Raw genomic sequence first — 7543 nt, 5'->3', positions numbered from 1 at the left:
CATGGCAGAAGGAGACAGGGGCCAAAAATAAGAAGATGGGAGAAGCCACATGATGAAAGATGAAAACCTATATAGAGGAGGAAGACCAGCTCAGCAGAAAGAGTAAGTAAGGCTGCTTCCTGCAGGAGCCCCTCACAGGCAGCACAGGCCCCCTCGGGCCCCCCAGCTTGGGGCTCCCCCACCAGGCCTCCCAAGGATGCCCATTTCCCAGGACTAGCTCACTCTGCCTCCCTGGAGTCTGGCTCTTGCCTCACAGTCACCCCAGGGCTTATCTGCTTCCCTCGTCAATGCTCAGGTCCTCTGGCTGCTTCGAGATGCATCACCAACTCACACGGTCTTCTCTTCACGTAGTTAAAGAGCAACTTCCTGCCTCTGCCAGAGATCTTCATACGACATGCTTAAAGGAAAAGGGAGAGGCAGGAAAAGCCATAACACAAAGTACATTATTATGCTTTAATATATTATCTCATTCATCCTTGTAACATGCTTGCTACTGTATCCCCAGCACCTCTCACAGTGCCCAAAACAGTAAGCATTTGTCCAGAAATCACAGGGCAATCGAAAAATGAAATTAAGAAAACAATTCTATTTCCTTTTTCTTTTTTTAAGTTTTTTATTTAATTCAGCAATCTCTACACCCAATGTGGGGCTCAAACTCATGACCCCAAGATCAAGAGTTGCATGCTCTTCTGGGCGTCTGGGTGGCTCAGTCGGTTGAGTGTCCGACTTCGGCTCAGGTCATGAACTCACGGTTCGTGGGTTCGAGCCCCACGTCGGGCTCTGTGCTGACAGCTAGCTCAGAGCCTGGAGCCTGCTTCAGATTCTGTATCTCCCTCTCTCTCTGACCTCCCCTGCTCATGCTGTGTGTGTGTCTCTCTCTCTCTTAGATATAAATAAAACATTTTTAAAAATTTTTTAAAGAAAAAAAAAAGAGTTGCATGCTCTTCCAACTGAGCCAGCCAGGCACCCTAAACAATCCTATTTCCAACAGCATCAAAAAGTATGAAATACTTAGAAATAGATTTAACAAAATAAGGGCAATGCTTATACTCTGAAAGCTACAAAACTTTGAAAGAAATGCTAAAAGATCTAGAAAATTAAAAGAATATCCCATGTTTTTGGTTCAGAAGACCTAATGTTAGGACGGCAATACTCACCAAACGGATCTACAGATTCAGTGCAATTCCTCTCAGAATTTCAGCTGAGCTCCTTGTAGAGATTGGCAAGCTGATTCTAAAATTCAGACAGAATCGCAAGGGACCCAGAATAGCCACACCTATCCTGAGAAAGAAGAACAAAGTAGGAGGACTCACATGTTCCGATTTCAGACCTTACTACCAAACAGTAATCAAGACAATGTGGTCCTGGCAGAGGCATAGACACATAGATTGCTNATAACACCCAGTGCTCATCCCCACAAGTGCCCTCCTCCATGCCCATCACCTCCCTTCCTCCCCGCCCCCAACCCTATCTGCCTTCAGTTTGTTCTTGGTTTTCAAGACTCTTTCATGGTTTGCCTCCCTCCCTCTCCCCCACTATTACCCCCCTTCTTCTCCCCCACGGTCCTCTGTTAAGTTCCTCCTAATCCTCCTATACGTGCAAACATATGGTATCTGTCCTTCTCTGCCTGACTTATTTCACTCAGCATAACACCCTCAAGGTCCATCCATGTAGCTACACATGGCCAGATTTCATTCTTTCTCATTGCCATGTAGTATTCCATTGTATACATAAGCTACATCTTCTTGATCCATTCATCAGTTGATGGACACTTAGGCTCTTTCCATGTTTTGGCTATTGTATAGTCAGTGAACTTTTTGACAAGGGTGCCAAGACCATCCAGTGGGAAAGAATAGGTTTTCAACAAATGGTCCTGGAACAACTGGACATCCACACACAAAAGAATGAAGTTCAACCATTATCTTACACCATATATAAAAATTAAGTCAAAAAGCAAGAGTTAAAATTATAAAAAATCTTAGAAGAAACATAAGGGTAAACCTTTATGACCTTGAATTTGGCAAAGGACTATTAAATAGGCCACCAAAAGAATGAACAACAGAAGAAAAAATTAGAGACATTGGACTTCAACAGACTTTATGTCTGTGTGTCAAAGGACATTGTCAAGAAAGTTGAAGGACAACCCACAGAATCAGAGAAAATATTTGCAAATCACATATCTAATAGGGGACTTTTATCAAGAATGTATATAGAACTCTAACAACTCAAAAATAAAGGGACAAATAGCCTAATTTTAAAATGGGCCAAGGAGATGAGTAGATATTTTTCCGAGGAAGATGTGCAAATGGCCAAAAGTAGATGAAATGATGCTTGACATCATTAGTCATCAGAGAAATGCAGATCAAAACCGCAGTGAGAATGAGATACCACTTCATACCTTCTTGGATGACTAGATTTAAAAAGCCAGATAGTGAGTAAGATGTGGAGAAATCATAGATATCTGAGATTCACCCTCATAGATTGCAGGTGAGAATGTAAAATGGTGCAGCCACTTTGGAAAATAGTATGGCAGATCCCCAAAATATGAAACACAGAGTTACTCAATGACCCTGAAATTCTGCTCCTAAGGATACAGCCAAGAGAAATAAAAACATATCTTCATACAGAAACATATACATGAATATTTACAGCAGCATTATTACCAGTAGGCAAAAGACGGAAACAACCTAAACATCCACCAACTGATAAACAAATAAACAAAATGGGGTATATCCATACGTGGAATATTTTTCAACCAAAATGACTGTACTTTAATGTAAACTGCGAACTTTCGTTGATAATGTTGTGTCAATATCAGTTCATTGATTGCAACAATCTGGTGCCACACTGTACCATGCTAGTATGGGATGTGTGGGATTGTAGGGGAGTGTGTGGGTAGGGAGATAAGGGATGTGGCAACTCTGGACTTTCCACTCAATTTTGCTATGAAATTAAAGTTGCTCTTTAAAAAAGTATTAAGTTGTTTTTTTTTTTAATGGGAAAAAAATGTGAAGTATTGAAGCAGGCTACCACATGGGTGAACCTTGAAACATTAGGTCAAATGAAAGAAGCCAGTCAGGAAAGGCCACATAGTATATGCTACCATTTATATGAAAGGTCTCAAACTGGGAAATCTATAGAGGTAGAAGGATGAGTGGTTGCCTAGGGCTGGTGGTGGGGAAGGGTTGGGGAAAGTAAGTGGCTGATAGCCAGAGAATCCAGGATTTCTTTTCAGGGCGATGTTCTAACATTGACGGTTCTGATGGTTGCACATATGTGGATATCCTAAAAACCATTTAATGTTTCTTTATTTTTGAGAAAGAGACAGAGACAGAGACAGAGCATGAGCAGAAGAAGGGCAGAGAGAGAGGGAGAAACAGAATCCGAAGCTATCAGCACGGAGCCTGATGCGGGGCTCGAACCCACAGGCTGTGAGATCATGACCTGAGCTGAAGTTGGATGCTTAACCGACTGGGCCACCCAGGCGCCCCTAAAAACCATTTAATTATACACTGTTTAGAGTGCATGGCATGTGAACTATATCACAATAAAGGTCTTAAGATAAAGGCATTATTAGGGTGGCTCAGTCGGTTAAGCGTCTGACTCTTGATTTCAGCTCAGGTCATGATCTCACAGTTCGTGAGTTCAGCACCGCTTCAGGATCTTACCATGACATCTCTGAGTCTGCTTGGGATTCTCTGTCTCCCTCTCTCTCTGCCTCTCCCCCGCTCATTTGCTCTCTCTCTCCCTCAAAATAAATTAAAAAACATTTTTTAAAAAAAGAAAAAGACATTACTGAAGTGACTGAAACTAAATATAGACTGTAGATTAGAAAATTATTAAATATTTAATATTAGAACGTTCTGATTTTGATGATTGAAAAAATTAATGGACAGCTCTATCAGGTAGGCACTATCATTATTCCCATTTTACAGATGCAGAAACTGAGGCATGGAGAGGTCAAGTTCCTTGCCCAGAATCACATAGCCGTCAGTCTCAGAGGCCATTGTCTTTCCCCTCTTCTTGTCTCCCCTGGTACCCTGGTCTTTCATAACACTTGTCACAATTTGTAATTTTATATTTTTTGTTCCACAAGACAATAAACCTCTTGGAGGCAGAGACAGGTCTCTTCTGATCACTACTTTTCCAACTATTTAAACAATCATTTATTGAACCTACTATAAGCCAAACCTGAAGGTGTTATAAGAATCAGTGAAAATATCTAGTACAGATTCTAGCTTATAGTGGGTACTGAATAGGTATTTGTAGTTTGAATGGGTAGATGGATTGGTGGGCGGATGGGTAAGTAGACGGATGGATGTGTGAAGGGTACATGGATGAGTGAATGAATGGATGGGTGGATGGATGGATGGATGGATGGGTGGATGGATGGGTGGATGGGTGGATGGGTGGATGGGTGGATGGATGGGTGGATGGGTGGATGAGTGGATGGATGGATGGATGGATGGATGGATGGATGCGTGGGTGGATGGATGGGTGGATGGATAGGTGGATAGGTGGATGGGTGGATGGTTATCTGGAAGCATGGGGAGGTAGGTTCTGGACAAGGCTGACTGGGCCTGTCCAGGCCCCATCCTCTTCACCTAGCTACCTTTCCTCTCCTACACTTACCTCCTTCCCCTGCCCCAATCTTCAGGCCCATCACATCCTCAGACATCCCCCCACACACACCTTGCCCAGTGCTCAGACTCCCCTCTCTTTCTCCATGAAGGCTATTCAAACTTTCCCCATACTTCAAGGCCCTACCAGGGCCCACCGCCTGCAGGGAGTCTACCTAGCCCATGTGTTCTGTCCCTTCTCTGCACTCCTTCTAATGTACAATATTTGACGGACATCACCAGTTACTTCCTGTACACGATCCTGTCCTGAGATTCAGATCTGGAGCTTGGGAGGGCTTGACCTTGGCTCTCTGCTCCTCTGCTGTCCCCGGGACAGGTCAGTGGCAGGGCCCTGGTGAAGCCATTGCATTGGCCACGTGGGTAGAAGTCATGGCCTCCCCCTCGGCGGAGGGAGAGGACCCAGGCACCAGGAGGAGAAAGACCCTCAGCAGCACCAGCTTCTCGAGGACCACGAGGCCTGAGCCCAGTGGAAGTTCGGCCCAAACCTGACCCCTCAGCCAGGCTGGGGCTGGGCTGGCAGCGGCAACGCAGGCACGCTGGCCACAGCAGGGGCCAGGCGTGGGCGCCTCCCTCCCCTCCCAAGCCGGGCAGAGCAGCCCCAGGCAGGCTGGAGGCCTGTTTGCCTTGGCCCTGGGCCAGGGCCGCCCCACCAGTGAGTAATGCGTGAGGACCGCCTGGCTCTGGTTCAAGGGAAATGGGCTGGAGACGGGGCCTCCTCAGCCTGCACTGGGTTAGGGTCTGGGGGCGGCTTCCCGGAAAGCGCCTGCTGTGGCTGCCTCAGAGCCAGTACCCAGCCTGCTGTCCCCTCTTCCCCTTCTCCCTCTCCCCTTCTCCCTCTCCCCTTCTCCCTCTCCCCTTCTCCCTCTCCCCTTCTCCCTCTCCCCTTCAGTAGAGACCAAGGACAGATAGAACTTGAATTCCCAGAAAAAGATCCTCAGTCATGGCCCAGGAGCCGGCCAGTCCCCCACACCCCTTCACAGAGTCTGCCATTCCCTGGGACTGACGGACCACACTTTCTGCGCACCTACTATGTGCTGTTAGGGATGACATGGGACTTCGGGGGTTGAGTAGGGGGCAGGAGGGGAGAGGAGCCCCCAGAGGCTTTAGGTGCTCATATTGGAACCACTGGTACTTGAAGAGGCCTCCCAGTTTACCTGCCAGTACCCAGGGCTCTAGGTGAGGACACTGAGGCCCAGAGAAAGAGTGACTTCCCAAGCCACGAAGCAAGTTAATTACAGCAAGCTAAGGGCCCACGCCACCTGGGGTGGAGGGTGGGGGCAGCCCCCTGCTGCTCTGTAGGATGGCCTTGGTTTTAAAACCCGCATAGCTCTCAGGGGCCCCTGGGTGGCTCAGTCAGGTGAGCATCTGACTCTTGATTTCGGCTCAGGTCATGATCCCAGGATCGAGGGATAGAGCCCTGTGTTGAGCTGTTAGGCTCCAGGCTGAGCATGGAGCCTGCTTGGGATTCTCTCTCTCCCCTTCTACCCCTCTTCCCAACTCACACACTCTCTCTCACTCTCTAAAATTAAATATATATGTATATTTTTTAATTTAAAACTGCATGGCTCTCATGATGGAGGGACACTGCCTAGAACATGTCTATTTCAAGGCTGGGTCTTCCGAAGAGCATTCCCAAGGGCTTCTGTAACTTTACAGGAGTTGGGCTTGCTTAGGACCCAAGTGGCCATCAGGTGGGAAGGATAACCATGGCCATTGTCACCACTGGGAGGGTCAGAGATTCCCAGCCCTCCTGTCCCAGTGGGATGACTGCTGCTGACCATGCCCACAGCCTCGCCCAGCTTCTAGCCATGAGTCGTCTTCATCGCTGCCAACGGCAGAAGATTATTCAGGCAGAGTTAAACACAAAAGAGAAGTCACGACATGATCCGGGGTAGGTCACAGAATCAACAGCAGGCTGGAGAACTTCTCCATAGAAGGGGTGGCTGCCAAAACCACACCATAAAGCCAGCCTCTTGAGAACCCACTGGCCCCGCCACGGAGCACCAGATGACTCTTCTCTCCCCACTGACATCAGCACTGGACACCAAACATTGGACCGCACTGTTGGCCCTGCAGACACTGCTATTCCCCAGAAACAGGATGTGGCTACTTCCCACCCCTAGAATGACTCTGCCTCGTCCCTGCTTCTCTGTTCCCAGATCCTGACTCCAAGACCAGAGCCAGGGTAGCTGATTGGCCAATCCCAGGTCACGTGACGATATTTAGCCGCTAGGAAGCTGAGAAAACAGGTATCTTGCCCTTGGCCACCTGACAAACTCAAATAAAAAGAATTCCCCAAGTTGGGGTGAGAGCCCAAGTGACATATAGCAAATCCGCATGAACAGACATCCTCTTGATTGCATTGTGCCTCTTCCAAGTCCTTGTTTATCCCGTCCCCCGCCCACACTATCAAAAACGAACATACATGCACAGAAGGGTGTTGCTGAAGGGCTTTGGGGTTCAGCACATGATTATATTTTGTAAGTAAAACTCTTAGCACAGGGCATGGCACATAATCGGCGTTGAGCAAAGACAAGTGCTTCTCCATAAAGAGTGTGTACAGCTGGATGAGCAGAGGGAAGGGGACCTGTGGCTCAGCTAGTTGGTGACAGGATCTGGTCCGGGTGATGTGACCCCTCTTTCTCTTCTCCCACAGCAGATGAGGACAGAGGTTATAAGAAAGTGTTATACAAAGCGGTACAGAGCACAAAAGAGAAGTCACAACATGATCCGGGGTAGGTCACGGTATCAACAGCAAGCCGGAGAACTTCTCCAACAAGAGAGAGTGGAAGGCTTCTTAGAGATTTAGATACTTGTCAGAGTCTTGAAAGAAGAAATGAACTTCATCAGATGCAGCAGGGGAGTTGGTGGGGGGAGGTGGAGATTGGGGGGGGTGTGAGGTC

The sequence above is a fragment of the Crocuta crocuta genome, unplaced genomic scaffold, assembly GCF_008692635.1.
Source record: "Crocuta crocuta isolate KB4526 unplaced genomic scaffold, BGI_CrCroc_1.0 scaffold36, whole genome shotgun sequence".
In the NCBI taxonomy this organism is placed as follows: Eukaryota; Metazoa; Chordata; class Mammalia; order Carnivora; family Hyaenidae; genus Crocuta; species Crocuta crocuta.
Note: the sequence above shows the minus strand (reverse complement) of the source record.